This window comes from Coffea arabica, chromosome 2c, assembly GCF_036785885.1.
Source record: "Coffea arabica cultivar ET-39 chromosome 2c, Coffea Arabica ET-39 HiFi, whole genome shotgun sequence".
In the NCBI taxonomy this organism is placed as follows: domain Eukaryota; kingdom Viridiplantae; phylum Streptophyta; class Magnoliopsida; order Gentianales; family Rubiaceae; genus Coffea; species Coffea arabica.
The window spans coordinates 66,177,764-66,196,809 of record NC_092312.1 but is presented as its reverse complement, the minus strand read 5'-3'; positions in this window follow the sequence as shown (position 1 = coordinate 66,196,809).

Genomic DNA, 19,046 nt, shown 5'->3' with positions numbered 1-19,046 from the left:
CTTTGAAATCTTCTACTGTAATAGTTACTAATGCAAACCATTTTTGAAAAGTCATTTTTTCTATAGTATTTATATATTGATCTTCTTTTATTGGTTTTTCTGAGATTATTATTTCTTCTGTTTTTGAATTAGAGTTTGAAGGTTGATTGTCATTTATTAATGCTAATTTTGATTCTATTTCTAAATCTTTTAATTTTAATTCTATAATTTCTTGTTGTAATTGTTTTACTTGAATTTTAAGAGTATTAATTTCTGATTGAAGATCTTTAGTAGTTTCTTTCTTCATTACATTTATATTTGGATATTTATCTATTAATTTTGAAATGCTAAAAGGTTCTATTATCTTTGGCATTTTATCTTCTTGAATAATTAAACTTTTTAATCTTTCCAAATATTCTTTTTTAGCTATTGGATCGTCAATTTTTTCTATTATATCTAATAGGAATTCTTTGTCTTCTTTTTTAGTTATAACATTTATATATTTTGGATTACAATTACAATCTTCTTCACTTTCGGAATTAGTAATATCATCATAATAGTCTTCTTCTAAACTTTTATCCTTTTCATTTATTAACAAATTTATTAGTTTATTTTTAATTTCTTCTTCGTTTGAACAAATTTCAGTTATTTTTTCTTTTAATCTACATTTGTTGGCTTTATGTCCTATTTTTCCACATTTGTAACAAACAATTTTCTTTTTAATAAATCTTTTCTTCTTAGTTGGTTCATTTTCCTTGGGAGTTTTATATCTTGTTTTCTTAGAATATTTTTTAATTTTCTTTTTATAAGCTGATGGTGATTTAATTCTTTTGATTCCAAAGGCATCACAAAATGATCCTACTTCTTTGGTTTTAGATCCATATTTTATTTGTAATCTTAATTCTGAACATAATATTAATCCTTCTTTTTTCACAAAAGCAAATAGTTGTCCAAAAGTAATATTCTCGAATGAAATGACATCTGTTCCCATTTCTTTTTGTAGATTATCCATTATTCTTTGTGAAAATAAGCTTGGTAATCCAGTTATGAATCTTTCTTTCCAGAATGAAGCATTACAATCTGGTCTTCTTAATACATTTGTTAAGAACATATCTTTATACCATCTAAAATCTGATAAGGTTGGACATCTTAGATTTGTTAAAAATGTTTTATTAGAATTTAATTCTTCTTTTGGATTTCCTATAAAATACATTACTATTGTTACTATTAGAAATTCTGCAGCATCTGACTGTATTTGAATATTTCCTTGATCATCTTCTATTTCTTGAGTATGATCTAGTATTGATAATTTATCTTGTAATGTTAAGGCATTATCCCACCAATTTTTTAATTGTCCAGTAAATCCTGAGACTAATAATGTTGCAATATTTCTTTCTTGAATGTTTTTAATTTTGTAAGCTAGTCTTGCCATTCCCATTTCTTGCAAATTATTTAATACTTCATATTCAGCTTTTCCATCTATTATCCATTCATATATTGAATCTCCATCATATTTAGTAGTTCTAAATTTTGATCTTTCTTCATATTGAATATCTGGAGGGCTTGGTCTAGGATAATAATTTTTTGAACTTACCATTTTCCAATTATCTTTGTTATTATAATTCTTTCTTTTTATTCGATTTATTTGATTATTTTCTTCTTCAAATTGGTTTTCTATTGGTGAAAGTATATTTTCTTCTAGATCTGAAGCTATTGATTCTTCTGATAAATCTTCTGATTCTTCAGTAGAATTTTCTTCCATTATTTGGTCTAATGTGTTTATTTTTGGAGTTGAAGGTTTAGAATCTGTAGTTAGATTTTGTAATGCATTAGATATTTTATTTAGTAAATTATCTGTAGTATTTATTTTTTGACTATTAATATTTTGTACTAAATCTTGCTCTTTTTCTCTTGTCAGACTTCTAGGTTGAAAATGAGATGCTGATATATCATTTGGGAATTTTAAATCTGGTTTCTTTAGAGTATCAATTTTTGTATTTAATACTTCCATATGTTGAGATATCGTATGTAGAATTTGATTTGTATAATTATTTTGTTGATAAACTTTTTTAAGATCTTCTAGATTTATTGAATTATTTGTACTTGATTCAGCTTCTCTTCCTTTCTTAAAAGGTGAGGTTATAATTTCTCCTTGTCCCATATTAATTTTTACTTCTTGTAATGGAGGGTGTATTGAAGTTATAACTTGTTCATCTTTTAATTTCCATTTTTTATATAAATTAGTTTGAACATTTATTTGAGGTGTATTATATATATCATTTATTCCTAATTTTGACATATAAAATGATAACCATGTAAAGAAAGGAAAATCAAACTTTTGTTTATCTATTTCATTTTTCCATTCTATAATTAATTTTTCTTTATAATCTGATTCTAATTGAAAAAATCAAATTCTTTTTTCTGTATTTTCTTCATCATCAAAATCTTCTTGTAAATATTTATGATTTATTTTATATGGTCTATCTATTACATTTATTTCTCCTTGCATTTGTGAATGTGTTGGAGAATAGTTTGATTGATTTTGATTTATTACTTCTGGTATGGGTGTTTTATACCTAAAATTTGAGGTACTTTCCATAGGAAAATTAACTTCAGTTGACTCATAATTTGAACGTCTAGCTGGTAACCATGAATAAGAGGATTCTGGTCTTTCTCTTAATGAGGTGAATCTTATGAGTGTACTACCATCTGCTTTTTCTATAATATCTTCTGCAGTGGTTTGTTCTATATTTCTAGCTATTTGTGGATTTTTAATTTCAAATTCACTTGGTATAGTTATTTCGTTCCATTTTAATCTTTTTGGTGTGTATGTTGTAGGTTTATCTGCATCTACTTGTAATAAAGTTGTTTCATCTTTCAGAGTTGGAGTCATTATAAATTTTGGATTTAAATGAGATGATAAAGGTCTGTAATATATTCTATATATTATTGCAAAATTCTTTGTATGTTTTTCGAATTCATTTCCTTGTAGATGAATGTCTAATATTAAAGAATTTAGAATATGAGGGTCTGTTAGATCTATTGAAAAATTTGGAGCACAGTTAAAATATATTGGTCCATTACAAACATTTGTTTGAATTATAGATAGTAAAGAAGTTTTGTATCTTTTGAGTCTAGTATCTCTTAAGGCTAGATATATAGGAGCATCTACTCCTAGATGGAATAAAGGTTTTACAGCAATTTGTATTAAACCTATATGAATGTATCGATATTCTTTACTTAAATATTTTTGAATTGTATTATGATTTAATAATTGTATGGTTTGATATTCTTCTTGAATAGATATTGTTTCTTCATGAGTTTTAACTGATAAAGCAGTTTTAAAATCTAAAGGGCCAATTCTATAAATGTGTTCAATTTTTTCCTCTGGGATTGTCCAATCTAAATTGTTTATAGGCATATGATATTCATGACTTTGTACTACATTATCTTTCCTTGAATTAGATCCTATTTTTAATTGTCTAAGAAATGCAGCCATGTTTAATATTTAATTAAATTTTTACTTAGACGGGAACAACCGAGCCTATGCCTGGAACATCCTATCCTGGACTTACCAACGGTCTGACAAAGCATCAAGTCTTACCAACGTTTTCAGTAAAAGTTTAATAAAATATGCAAACATAAATGCATGAAATAGCCAAGTCAAAATAGAAGCGTAATTCAAATAAAGTAAATGTAAATCAAAGTTTAAATATGCGTATGCAAATTAAACAAGGGTGTGGCTCTGATACCACTTCTACCCAGGTAACATGAAAATAACATAAATGTATGAAACTGTAATTAGTATAAAGAGTTGGACTTACAATCAATTTTGAGAGTTGCAATAAGTTCTACGGAAGCTTTTCACAATTTCTTGAATCTTGACTTTAAGTAAGACTTTTGAAACAAGAGTGGTTGGGATATGTTGAAAAGTGAGTTGAAGTTGAGAATGGTGTTTGAGAGTGTTTACAATGGTTTTCTTACTTCTGAATTGCTAATTCACCGATACCTTCTGTCTAACATTTTGATTCTATTTATAGAGGCACGGGAAGTTACATTTGAACTTCATTTCATCTTCATTTGAATTTCATCTTCTTTTTCTTGTTGAATGGCCGACATCTTTTTCTAAAAGTCGTTGGGGTCTTGTCCGCCTATTAGGTCTTGTCCTCCAAACGGATCAAAAGTTGAATCTGATGAGCCTGCTGACTCCTCTATTTTGTCGCTTTTGTCATCCTTATCTTGCTTTTGTAGATAGTCCAAATATTCTTTAAGCATCTCGGGATTCTGCATCATCTTTTTCATCAGGAAGTCATTTGAAAATGCCTCGGATGCCATACTTGTCACTTTTTCTTTATCTTTTTTCTTTGGAGTGGTCGGATTAGGTAGAATAGTAGTTGGATTGGGTGGCATTGTCGTTGGAGTGGGCGACAAAGTTGTTGAAGTAGTGGTTGAATCTTTTGTCCATTTGAGCTTTTCTCCCGTTGTTAGAAATCTTATCACATTTGCTTGATCTCCGAATTTCTGATTGAATCCTGTCCACCATTTAATTTTGAATTCTCTGACAAGGGACATTGGAAGTGGCTTTTCTAATTCTTGATGAATTTTGAAATAACCACTACGAGCAGCTTGACTATAACCGGTTCTTTAAGGGTATTTTACTTTCAAATATTTAATTTAATACAAATATTTACGCTCAAATACATATTTGTATTTACTTTCAAATATTTATTTTTTTTAAATACAAAACCTACCAATCCCCCTTCCGTAAAAATATTAATATAACACTTTTTTAAGTTTAGTTACAAACATTTATGTATTTAACATAAATTAATTGATTCATAATAAAATGCACATAAAGAACAAATACTTTACTCGTGTAATAGATGAAAACCATAAAAAAATAATACTTTATGGGCCATTTATTTTTTTTTAAAAATATTTAATTTATATTAAATAAATAACCTATCGATTTCCTTTTTGCAAGAATATTACTATAACAATTTTTGAATTTTACTTACAAATATTGATATATTTATCATAAATTAAATATTTGAAAATAAAATACTCGTAAAGAACTGGTACTTTAAATGAGTACTGCGTGTTTGTCCATAAATTAAACTCCTTAAAATTTATTAATTGTTAATTATAGTACTTTGTCATTCATTGGATATGTAGCACAAACGGCAAATCTGGTATAAAATTTTAATTTCACTCCCTAAAATAATATTTTAATCGTTTGGACTAAATTTGCAAAGGATTAGTAACCTCAGTGGAGGTCAGTGTAATTTTTCAAATCACAAGGGAGATCAGTGCAAATATCAGAAACCTTAGAGGAGGTTTCTGCAATTATTCCTATAAAAAAATGAGTAGCAAAATACGCTTTATTTTGTTTACTTTTCTAGACCCAAGAGAACTAGAACTTAGTCTCTGCTTTTAAACTAAGCATTTGTCAAGCTGCAAAGTGTAGGGACTTAAGCATAATAAAGGCTCAATCTGAGCATTAGCCTGCTAATTCAATAGGTTAGTAAAAACAATGCTGTTTTGGGCTTACTTAAGCATTAGCAACCGATGTCGTTTCATGTAATGAAATCCATCAGTTAGGTAATTCGGTTGTTAACCATCTAACACAAAGTTGTTAGGATTGGTTATATAAGCGGGGCCCACATGAATGAGGAATAACAAAAATATACGTTCATTGTTTCCATTCCTTCTCCTCTGAATCTTCTCCTTCTCCTCTCTCTATTTTCAATTCCCTGCTTCTCCCCCAATTCTCCTGAACTCTACCAGTTCATCCAAGTTCAATCAACAAAATTCCAAAAACAACCTTGAGTTCGTGACAAAGTGGCATCAGAGCAGTAGATCCTTGGAATTTACAACACAATCATGGTAGAAAGCACAAGATTCCGCACCATCGAAGAGCAAGTCAGGAAATAAGAAATCAAGCTACAAGAATTGATAGAATCCCTACACACTTCCAAATTTGAACACCAGCAAATCAAGAAAGATTTGAAGATGGAGCTTGAAGAAAACAACAGGCGGATGGAAGGCCTGTTATTAGGAATGGAGCAGAACTTCACTCAGATGCTTGAGCAGAAATTCAATGATCTGCTACTAAAGCTGAATTCTGGCAAGGAACAAGCAACCGAGGGGAGTGGCAGAATGATCGACCAGCCGCCAATTCTACCAACTCCACCAGCTCATCAGAGGTTAACCATAGACTGCGAGGCTCAGAGATCCTTCAGGAAGGATTGGAGTAAGTTTCAAATTCCAAATCCTCCTAAGATTGATTTACAGATGTTTGCTGGAGAAAATCCTAGGGAATAGTTACGTAAATGCAATAAATATTTTTTGAACTATCAAGTTCCAAAAGAACATAAAGTGGATGTAATTGAAATGTATTTGGAAGGCAGGGCTGATAAATGGTTCCAGGGAGTAAAAATTGAGAAACCTAAGCTAAATTGGGAAGAATTTGGGAATCTGCTATGTTGCAGGTTTAATGATAGGACTTGTCGAGATATAGTGGAAGAATTTAATAAGCTACAGCAGATAGGCAATGTTGAATAATATCAGGAGAAATTTGAGGAGTTAAAGGCCTTGATGATGATAAGAAATCGAAATCTGGATGAGACCTATTTCATTTCTAGTTTCATAAGTGGACTGAAGGAAGAGATCAAACCTATGATCAAGATGTTGAAACCTGCTACCCTGGCTGAAGCATTTGAACTGTCTCAGTGGCAAGAGTATTCATTGAAACTGCAGAATAAGAGTTTTAAAGAGAATGTCAAACCACTAGGAGAAAACAGGGTTGGATTGTCAAGAAACACTAATACAGCATTGGGGGTTAACTCATATAGGATTCCACTCCACAGCAACCCCAAACATCCTAAATTGGTCAATTGGCAAGAAGGCACTAAGGATCCTAGGAGACTTTCTGCACAGGAAATGCAGTATAGGAGGAACAATGGACTGTGTTTCAAATGTGGAGAGAAATATGGAATTGGCCATCAGTGCAAGGTTGGCCATACGAACTGTATGATGTTAGAAGAAGAAGAGGAAACTGCATTTGAAGATGCTCTGGGAGAGCAGGATGAACATATTGGAAATCCTGGTCAAACCATGGAAATGTCCCTGCATGCATTATTTGAGGCCTTAAAGAGGAAGACAATCACACTCACAGGAGTCTTAGATGGAGAAAAGGTGCTCATCTTAGTAGATACTGGAAGTTCTGACAGCTATATCAGCAGTGAACTGGTTATTGGAATGGATGTCAAGTACCAGTGGGTGGATCAGCCTTTCTCCGTTATTATGGGAAATGGGACTTCTATCACCAGCAATGCTATCTGTCCTGGGGTACAATGGAGCATTAACCAACACAAATTCAAATTCAACCTCAAAGTGATGGAACTAGGAGGGTGGGATATAATACTAGGCGTGGACTGGATGACACACTTCAGTCCCATCACATTTGATTTTCAGCAGCTCAAGATATCATTGCATCATGAAGGAGGGGAGATTCACCTACACGGGCAAGCAGACAATTGTGACATGGACCTGATCAGGGGCAAGGACTTGAGGATATTCATTGAATACAAAAAGTAGATGTGCATGGCCATGACTTCTCAACAGCAGGAGGGAAGCAAACTGGAGTCCACCCCACAGGAAGTGCAGGAACTACTGCAGGAGTATGAAGACATATTCCAGTCTCCCAGTTCATTACCCCCTAGCAGGAGTGTAGACCATGAGATACCCCTTAAACCAGACGCTCAACTATTCAAACTCAAATCCTCACTGCCACAAAGAGGAAATAGAGAGGCAGGTGACTGAAATGCTGCAGAAAGGCATTGTAAAACACAGTAACAGCCCCTTTGCCTCTCATGTGTTACTGGTAAAAAAAAAGAAGGAACTTGGAGGTTCTGTGTGGACTATAGGAAGATGAATGAACTCACTATCAAGGACAGATTTCCAATACCTAATGTAGATGAACTACTGGATGAATTGGCAGGAGCTGTGTTCAAAGCTAAGCTAGATTTGACTGCAGGTTACCATCAGATCAAAGTCAAACCTCAAGACACCTACAAGACAGCTTTCTAGACGCATTGTGGGCATTTTGAGTTCCTGGTTATGCCATTTGGCCTCACAAATGCCCCTGCAACCTTCCAATCATTGATGAATCAAATATTCCAGCCTTATCTGAGAAAGTTTCTCCTAGTATTCTTTGATGACATACTAAGATATAGCCACACACTAAAGGATCACCTCCAGTACTTGAGAATTGTTCTGAATATACTGAAGGATAACCAACTATATATGAAGAAATCCAAATGTGAATTTGCGCAGAAAAGAATCGATTATAATAGAACCTTTTAGTATTTCTAAATTAATAGACAAATATCCTAATATAAATATAATGAAAAAGAAAACTACTAAAGATCTTCAAACAGAAATTAATAATCTCAAAATACAGGTAAAACAATTACAACAAGAAATAATAGAATTAAAATTAAAAGATTTAGAAATAGAATCAAAAATAGCATTAATAAATAATCAGCCCTCAACCTCTAAAATACAAGAAATATTAATATCAGAAAAACCGGTAGAAGAATCTCAATATTTAAATACTATAGAAAAAATAACATTTCAAAAATGGTTTGCTTTAGTAACTATTACAGTAGAAGATTTCAAAGAAACCTATGTAGCTCTAATAGATAGTGGAGCTGATGCATGTTGCATTAAAGAGGGAATAATTCCTACTAAATATTGTGAAAGAACAAAAGAAACATTAATGGCAGCAAATGGAGAAAATTTACAAGTAAAATATAAATTTACAAAAGGATCAATATGCAATAATAAATATTGTATTAAACATAATTTTATAGTCGTAAAAAATATAAATCATGATGTAATACTAGGAACCCCTTTTTTAATTCAAATATATCCATTTTTAGTAAGCCATGAAGGAATTTCAATAAATATAATGGGAAAAATTATTACTTTTAAATTTTTAACTCCAATGAAACAAAGAGAATTGCAAACCTTACAAGCCTCTTCTATTTATAAAACAATAAATACTATTACAAAAGTAAAACAACATATAAGTTATATTAAGGAAGAAAAATCTTATTTAAAAATTGAAGAACAATTGAAAGAAATTAAATTACAAAAAAGAATATCAGAACTAGAAGAATTATTACAAAAAGAAATTTGTGCAGATATTCCTAATGCTTTTTGGGATAGAAAACAACATATGATAGAATTACCTTATGAAAAAGATTTTAATGAAAGAAATATTCCAACAAAAGTTAGACCAATACAAATGAATTCTGATTTATTGGAATTTTGTAAAAAGGAAATAAAAATATTAATAGATAAAGGATTAATAACTTCTTCAAAATCACCTTGGAGCTGTGCTGCATTTTATGTAATGAATCAAGCTGAAAAAGAAAGAGGAGTTCCAAGATTAGTAATAAACTATAAACCTTTAAACAAAGTTCTACAATGGATTAGATATCCTATTCCTAATAAAAAAGATTTGCTTAATAACCTATTTAACGCAAAAATCTTCTCAAAGTTTGATTTAAAATCAGGATATTGGCAAATAATAATAGATCCAAAAGATAGATATAAAACAGCATTTACAACACCTTTTGGACATTATGAATGGAAAGTTATGCTATTTGGATTAAAAAATGCACCATCAGAATTTCAAAATATAATGAAAGATATTTTTAATCCTTATAGTTCATTCAGTATAGTCTATATAAATGATGTATTAATATTTTCAGAATCAATAGAACAACATTTTAAACATTTAAGTATATTTTTAAAAATAGTTAAGAAAAATGGATTAGTTGTTTCTGCTCCAAAAATGAAATTATTTCAAACAAAAATAAGATTTTTAGGACATATTATATATATCAAGGAACAATAAAACCAATTAAAACAGCTTTAGAATTTGCTACTAAATTTCCAAATGAGATAAAAGATAAAAATCAACTACAAAGATTTCTAGGATGTTTAAATTATATATCAGACTTCTTTCCTAAATTAAGACAAGAATGTTCTATATTATTTAATAGATTAAAGAAAAATTCAAAACCTTGGACAGAGGAACATACTCAAAAACTAAAATATTTAAAAGAAAAAATTGAATCTTTACCATGTCTATGTTTACCTCATCCTAAAGCATTCATGATAGTTGAAACAGACGCATCAGAATTAGGATATGGAAGAATATTAAAACAAAGAATAGAAAAGTCAAAAGAAAAATTAGTTAGATTTCATTCCGGAACATGGTCTGATTCTCAAAAAAATTATTCAACCATTAAAAAAGAAATTTTATCCATAGTTTTGTGCATATCAAAATTTCAAGATGATTTATATAATAAAAAATTTTTAATTAGAATAGATTGTAAATCTGCCAAAGAAATTTTACAAAAAGATGTTCAAAATATAGTTTCAAAACAAATATTTGCTAGATGGCAGGCTATTTTATCTGTATTTGATTTTGAAATAGAATTTATCAAAGGAGAAAATAATTCTTTATCAGATTTTCTTACTAGAGAATTTCTACAAGGACATGGATCGTGAAATGTTGGCTCAAAGAGAAGAACGAGAATATACCAATTATTTGAGAGCTCAAAGGGATTCTCCCAAACTCCAAAACAAAGAAAAAGATATCCAATCCAGAGGATATCAATATTTTGCCCAAACCAGCTATGGCAGACAAAGTATTCCAGCTCATCAAATTCCTAAATATGACACCATATACATTCGAAAAAGCCCTTACGCTACTATCACTCCTCAAGAAAGAGCCTTTCTTATTCAAAGAGAGATTCAGAGAAATACCATTCGAATCAAAGTTATGAAAAGAATTGAGAGAAGTGAGGAATTTTTTCAATATCACAGAAAATAAAATAAGCAATTATCTGACCAACTTAAAGATATTGTTTATTAATATTGCAGGATTATGGATTCAAAAGCAGGAAATTTCAGGCCAAAGACTCCTCAAGATTATGAGATGAGTCTTACTCCTGTTACTCAAAACAGATTCCAACTCTTATCAGATTTTCCAGCATTGACTTATAGTAAAGCTGCTTGTACTCCAACTTCTTCGCAAATAAGACCTCTTCAACAGATTCCAAAGACCCCAGAAAAATCCAATGAAAATACTTATTTTACCAAGCCATTTACTCAACATATCACTTTAACTAAATTCCAAGAAGTACCTTTGTATTCTACACTCAATCAAATTACCCAAAGAATCTTTCCTCAAAAGTGTTTTTGGCAACCAGATGATCCCTCAAAAAATTTGGATTATTATGAATTAATTCTTACAGATACTCAATCTATAGAAATATTCCCAATTCCAGACAGAAAAAATCCAAATATAATTAGCCACTCAAAATGCATAATAAAGGAAGTTTGTTCTCCAAATGAATGGACTTCTCTTTATTCTAAAAAATCCTTTTCAGTAAGGTTCATTCCAGATGAATTCACATATCGAGATTACAAAATGGCATGGTATCGTGCCTTCCTTTTTAGACCATTCAATCATTCATGGTTCTTCACGTTCAAAGAAAATTGCAGCATAGAATTTCCAATTTGGTTCAATCACTGGTGGAAATGGTTTGGACCACAACCAGAGATACTACCTCCAAATGTGCTTATGGGATTTCAAACGTATCTAAAAAGAGCAAAGGGGGAAGAATATACAAGATCAATTTTATTCCATATGGAGTTCAAAGTCCCGTGGATATTTTGTTGGAGTTTCAAAATTCATCAAGAGCTTGAAAAACTACTTCCAATATCATTAGTTATAGAATTCAAAGTTAAATGGTGGACAGGATTCAACCAAGAATTCGAAAATCAAGTAAATGTTATCAGATTCCTAACTACCGGAGATAAACTCAAATGGACCAAACCAACATCTACTCCAACAACTTTTGTATCCACTACAACAAGGTCTTCACCAACTCCAACCACTACGGCACCAACTCCAACCACTACTCCAATAAAGAAAGAAAAAGATACCGAGATGGTATCCGAGACAACTTCAAATGACTTTTTGATGAAAAAGATGATGCAAGATCCAAAACTACTCAAAGAATATCTGGATTATTTACAAAAGTCGGATAAGAAAGAAGAAACCGACAAAATTGACGAGTCGGCAGAATCATCCGAATCAACTTTTGATCCATTCGGAGGATCACGCGGACAAGATCCAAACGACTTTTGAAAAAGAGGTCGATCACTTTTGAAAAAGATGTCGGTCACAAATAAAAAGAAGATGAAACTCAAATAAAGAAGAAATGAAATTCAAATGACAAAGTCCCGAGCCTCTATAAATTGAAGGAAGGTTGCAGAATGAAGGCACCGGTGAATATATCAGAGAAAAATTTCAGTTTACATCTAAAAGTACAAACCTCTTACCTACTCTCACTTACTTCAAACCTACTCTCACCTACTTCAAACAACTCATGTACTCTAGCTATTGTCAAGCTTATTCAATAAAAGAATCAAGGATTTACTTTGCTCAAAGCTTCCGTTGTCTACTCAATTTCATTGTAAGTTCAAATATTCATCCTTATTACAAGTTTATATTGCCGGGTAGAAGTGGTATCAGAGCCACACTCAGACAAATTATACGTATTTAGACTTTGAATTTATTATCTTGGTTGAATTATCTCTCTACTTTAAATTTGCTAATTCATGCATTTATGTTTACATATTAAATTAAACTTTTACTAAAATCGTTGGTAAGACTTGATGCCTTGTAAGATCGTTGGTAAGTCCAGGATAGGATGTTCCAGGCATAGTGCTCGGTTGTTCCAGGTTATGTAAAAATTTAATTAAATATAAAACATGGCTGCATTTCTTAGACAATTTAAATTAGGATCTAATTCAAAGCAAGCTAATATAGTACAAAGTCATGAATATCATATGCCTATAAATAATTCAGATTGAACAATTCTAGAAGAAAAAATAGAACATATCTATAGAATTGGCCCATTAGATTTCAAAACAGCATTATCAATTAAAACTCATGAAGAAACAATATCTATTCAAGAAGAATATCAATCAATTCCATTATTAAATCATAGTACAATTCAAAAATATTTAAGTAAAGGATATCGATATATTCATATAGGTTTAATACAAATTGCTGTAAAACCTCTATTCCATCTAGGAGTAGATGCTCATATATATCTAGCATTAAGAGATACTAGACTCAAACGTTATAAAACTTCTTTACTTTCTATGATTCAAACTAATGTTTGTAATGCACCCATATATTTTAACTGTGCACCAAATTTTTCAATAGACTTAACTGACCCACACATTCTGAATTCAGTTATACTAGATATTCATCTACAAGGAAATGAATTTGAAAAACATACAAAGAATTTTGCAATAATATATAGAATATATTATAGACCTTTATCTTCACATTTAAATCCAAAATTTATAATGACTCCAACTCTTAAAGAAGAAACAACTTTATTACAAGTAGATGCAGATAGACCTACAACTTATACTCCAAAAAGATTAAAATGGAATGAAATAACAATACCAAGTGAATTTGAAATTAAAAATCCACAAATAGCAAGAAATATAGAACAAACTACTGCAGAAGATATTATAGAAAAATCTGATGGAAATACTTTAATAAGATTTGCTTCATTAAAAGAAAGACCTGGTTCAAGTTATTCATGGTTACCAGCTAGACATTCTAATTATGAATCTACTGAAATAAACTTTCCTATAGAAAATACTTCAACTTTTAAATATAAAACTCCAATTCCAGAAGTAATAAATCAAAATCAATCAGAATATTCTCCAACACATTCACAAATGAAAGGAGAAATAAATGTTATAATTAAACCTTATATAATAAATCATAAATATTTACAAGAAGATTTTGAAGATGAAGAAAATACAGAAAAAAGAATTTGGTTTTTTCAATTAGAATCCGAATATAAGAATAAATTAATTATAGAATGGAAGGATGAATTAGATAAACAAAAATTTGATTTTCCTTTCTTTACATGGTTAACATATTATATGTCAAAATTAGGAATAAATGATATATATAATACTCCTCAAATAAATGTTCAAACTAATCTATATAAAAAATGGAAATTAAAAGATGAACAAATAATAACATCCATACATCCTCCATTACAAGAAATAAAAATTAATATAGGACAAGGAGAAATAATAGCCTCACCTTTTAAAAAGGGAAGAGAAGCGGAATCAAGTACAAATAATTCAATAAATCTAGAAGATCTTAAGAAAATTTATCAACAAAATAATTATACAAATCAAATCCTTCATACAATATCTCAACATATGGAAGTATTAAATACTAAGATAGATACAATAAAGAAACCAGAATTAAAATTCCCAAATGATATTTCAGCACCCCATTTTAAACCTAGAAGCCTGACAAGAGAAAAAGAGCAAGAATTAGTACAAAATATTAATAGTCAAAAAATAAATACTACAGATAATTTATTAAATAAAATATCTCAAGCCCTACAAAACTTAACCACAGAATCTAAACCTTCAACTCCAAAAATAAATACATTAGATAAAATAATAGAAGAAAACTCAACTGAAGAAATAGAAGATTTATCTGAAAAATCAACAGAATCAGAAACAGAAGAAGAAGATATAATTTTACCAATAGAAAATCAATTTGAAGAAGCAGAAGGAAATCAAATAAATAGAATAAAAAGAAATAATTATAATAAAAGAAATAATTGGAAGATGGTAAGTTCAAAAAATTATTATCCTAGACCAAGTCCTCCGGATATTCAATATGAAGAAAGATCAAAATTTAGAACTACTAAATATGATGGAGATTCAATTTATGAATGGAATATAGATGATAAAACAGAATATGAAGTATTAAATAATTTACAAGAAATGGGAATGGCTAGACTAGCTTACAAAATTAAAAACATTCAAGAAAGAAATATTGCAACATTATTAGTTTCAGGATTTACAGGACAATTAAAAAATTGGTGGGATAATGCTTTAACATTACAAGATAAATTATCAATATTAGAACATACACAAGAAATTGAAGATGATCAAGGAAATATTCAAATACAGTCAGATGCTGCAGAATTTTTAATTGTAACTATAGTAATGTATTTTATAGGAAACCCAAAAGAAGAATTAAACTCTAATAAAACATTTCTAACAAACTTAAGATGTCCAACATTATCAGATTTTAAATGGTATAAAGATATGTTTTTAACTAATGTATTAAGAAGACCAGATTGTAATGCTTCATTTTGGAAAGAAAGATTCATAACAGGATTACCAAGTTTATTTTCACAAAGAATAATGGATAGTTTACAAAAGGAAATGGGAACAGATGTAATTTCATTTGAAAGTATTACTTTTGGACAATTATTCGCTTTTGTAAAAAAGGAAGGGTTAATGTTATGTTCAGAGTTAAGACTGCAAATAAAATATGGTTCAAAAACAAAAGAAGTAGGATCATTTTGTGATGCTTTTGGAATTAAGAGAAAAAAATCCCCATCAGCATATAAAAAGAAAGTTAAAAAATATAATAAGAAAATAAGATATAAAAAACCCAAGGAAAATGAACCAACTAAAAAGAAAAGATTCATAAAAAGAAAAATTGTTTGTTACAAATGTGGAAAAATAGGATATAAAGCAAATAAATGTAAATTAAAAGAAAAAATTACAGAAATCTGTGTTAACGAAGAAGAAATTAAGAATAAATTAATAAATCTATTAATAAATGAAAAAAATCAAAGTTCTGAAGATGATTATTATAATGATATAACTAGTTCAGAAAGTGAAGAAAATTGTAATTGTACTCCAAAATATATAAATGTTATAACTAAAAAAGAAGATAAAGAATTTTTATTAGATATAATAGATAAAATTGAAGATCCAATAGCTAAAAAAGAATATTTAGAATAATTAAAAAACTTAATTATTCAAGAAGATAAAATACCTAAGATAATAGAACCTTTTAGTATTTCTAAATTAATAGACAAATATCCTAATATAAATATAATGAAAAAGGAAACTACTAAAGATCTTCAAACAGAAATTAATAATCTCAAAATACAGGTAAAACAATTACAACAAGAAATAATAGAATGAAACTTAAAAGATTTAGAAATAGAATCAAAAATAGCATTAATAAATAATCAGCCCTCAACCTCTAAAACACAAGAAATATTAATATCAGAAAAACCGGTAGAAGAATCTCAATATTTAAATACTATAGAAAAAATAACATTTCAAAAATGGTTTGCTTTAGTAACTATTACAGTAGAAGATTTCAAAGAAACCTATGTAACTCTAATAGATAGTGGAGCTGATGCAAGTTGCATTAAAGAAGGAATAATTCCTACTAAATATTGTGAAAGAACAAAAGAAACATTAATTGCAGCAAATGGAGAAAATTTACAAGTAAAATATAAATTTACAAAAGGATCAATATGCAATAATGAATATTGTATTAAACATAATTTTATAGTTGTAAAAAATATAAATCATGATGTAATACTAGGAACCCCTTTTTTAATTCAAATATATCCATTTTTAGTAAGCCATGAAGGAATTTCAATAAATATAATGGGAAAAATTATTACTTTTAAATTTTTAACTCCAATGAAACAAAGAGAATTGCAAACCTTACAAGCCTCTTCTATTTATAAAACAATAAATACTATTACAAAAGTAAAACAACATATAAGTTATATTAAGGAAGAAAAATCTTATTTAAAAATTGAAGAACAATTGAAAGAAATTAAATTACAAAAAAGAATATCAGAACTAGAAAAATTATTACAAAAAGAAATTTGTGCAGATATTCCTAATGCTTTTTGGGATAGAAAACAACATATGATAGAATTACCTTATGAAAAAGATTTTAATGAAAGAAATATTCCAACAAAAGTTAGACCAATACAAATGAATTCTGATTTATTGGAATTTTGTAAAAAGGAAATAAAAATATTAATAGATAAAGGATTAATAACTTCTTCAAAATCACCTTGGAGCTGTGCTGCATTTTATGTAATGAATCAAGTTGAAAAAGAAAGAGGAGTTCCAAGATTAGTAATAAACTATAAACCTTTAAACAAAATTCTACAATGGATTAGATATCCTATTCCTAATAAAAAAGATTTGCTTAATAGACTATTTAATGCAAAAATCTTCTCAAAGTTTGATTTAAAATCAGGATATTGGCAAAGAATAATAGATCCAAAAGATAGATATAAAATAGCATTTACAACACCTTTTGGACATTATGAATGGAAAGTTATGCCATTTGGATTAAAAAAATGCACCATCAGAATTTCAAAATATAATAAATGATATTTTTAATCCTTATAGTTCATTCAGTATAGTCTATATAGATGATGTATTAATATTTTCAGAATCAATAGAACAACATTTTAAACATTTAAGTATATTTTTAAAAATAGTTAAGAAAAATGGATTAGTTGTTTCTGCTCCAAAAATGAAATTATTTCAAACAAAAATAAGATTTTTAGGACATAATATATATCAAGGAACAATAAAACCAATTAATAGAGCTTTAGATTTTGCTACTAAATTTCCAAATGAAATAAAAGATAAAAATCAACTACAAAGATTTCTAGGATGTTTAAATTATATATCAGACTTCTTTCCTAAATTAAGACAAGAATGTTCTATATTATTTAATAGATTAAAGAAAAATCCAAAACCTTGGACAGAGGAACATGCTCAAAAAATAAAATATTTAAAAGAAAAAATTGAATCTTTACCATGTCTATGTTTACCTCATCCTAAAGCATTCATGATAGTTGAAACAGACGAATCAGAATTAGGATATGGAGGAATATTAAAATAAATAATAGAAAAGTCAAAAGAAGAATTAGTTAGATTTCATTCCGGAACATGGTCTGATTCTCAAAAAAATTATTCAACCATTAAAAAAGAAATTTTATCCATAGTTTTGTGCATATCAAAATTTCAAGATGATTTATATAATAAAAAAATTTTAATTAGAATAGATTGTAAATCTGCCAAAGAAATTTTACAAAAAGATGTTCAAAATATAGTTTCAAAACAAATATTTGCTAGATGGCAGGCTATTTTATCTGTATTTGATTTTGAAATAGAATTTATCAAAGGAGAAAATAATTCTTTATCAGATTTTCTTACTAGAGAATTTCTACAAGGACATGGATCGTGAAATGTTGGCTCAAAGAGAAGAACGAGAATATACCAATTATTTGAGAGCTCAAAGGGATTCTCCCAAACTCCAAAACAAAGAAAAAGATATCCAATCCAGAGGATATCAATATTTTGCCCAAACCAGCTATGGCAGACAAAGTATTCCAACTCATCAAATTCCTAAATATGACACCATATACATTCGAGGAATGGAAACAATGAACGTATATTTTTGTTATTCCTCATTCATGTGGGCCCCGCTTATATAACCAATCCTAACAACTTTGTGTTAGATGGTTAACAACCGAATTACCTAACTGATGGATTTCATTACATGAAACGACATCGGTTGCTAATGCTTAAGTAAGCCCAAAACAGCATTGTTTTTACTAACCTATTGAATTAGCAGGCTAATGCTCAGATTGAGCCTTTATTATGCTTAAGTCCCTACACTTTGCAGCTTGACAAATGCTTAGTTTAAAAGCAGAGACTAAGTTCTAGTTCTCTTGGGTCTAGAAAAGTAAACAAAATAAAGCGTATTTTGCTACTCATTTTTTTATAGGAATAATTGCAGAAACCTCCTCTAAGGTTTCTGATATTTGCACTGATCTCCCTTGTGATTTGAAAAATTACACTGACCTCCACTGAGGTTACTAATCCTTTGCAAATTTAGTCCAAACGATTAAAATATTATTTTAGGGAGTGAAATTAAAATTTTATACCAGATTTGCCGTTTGTGCTACATATCCAATGAATGACAAAGTACTATAATTAACAATTAATAAATTTTAAGGAGTTTAATTTATGGACAAACACGCAGTACTCATTTAAAGTACCAGTTCTTTACG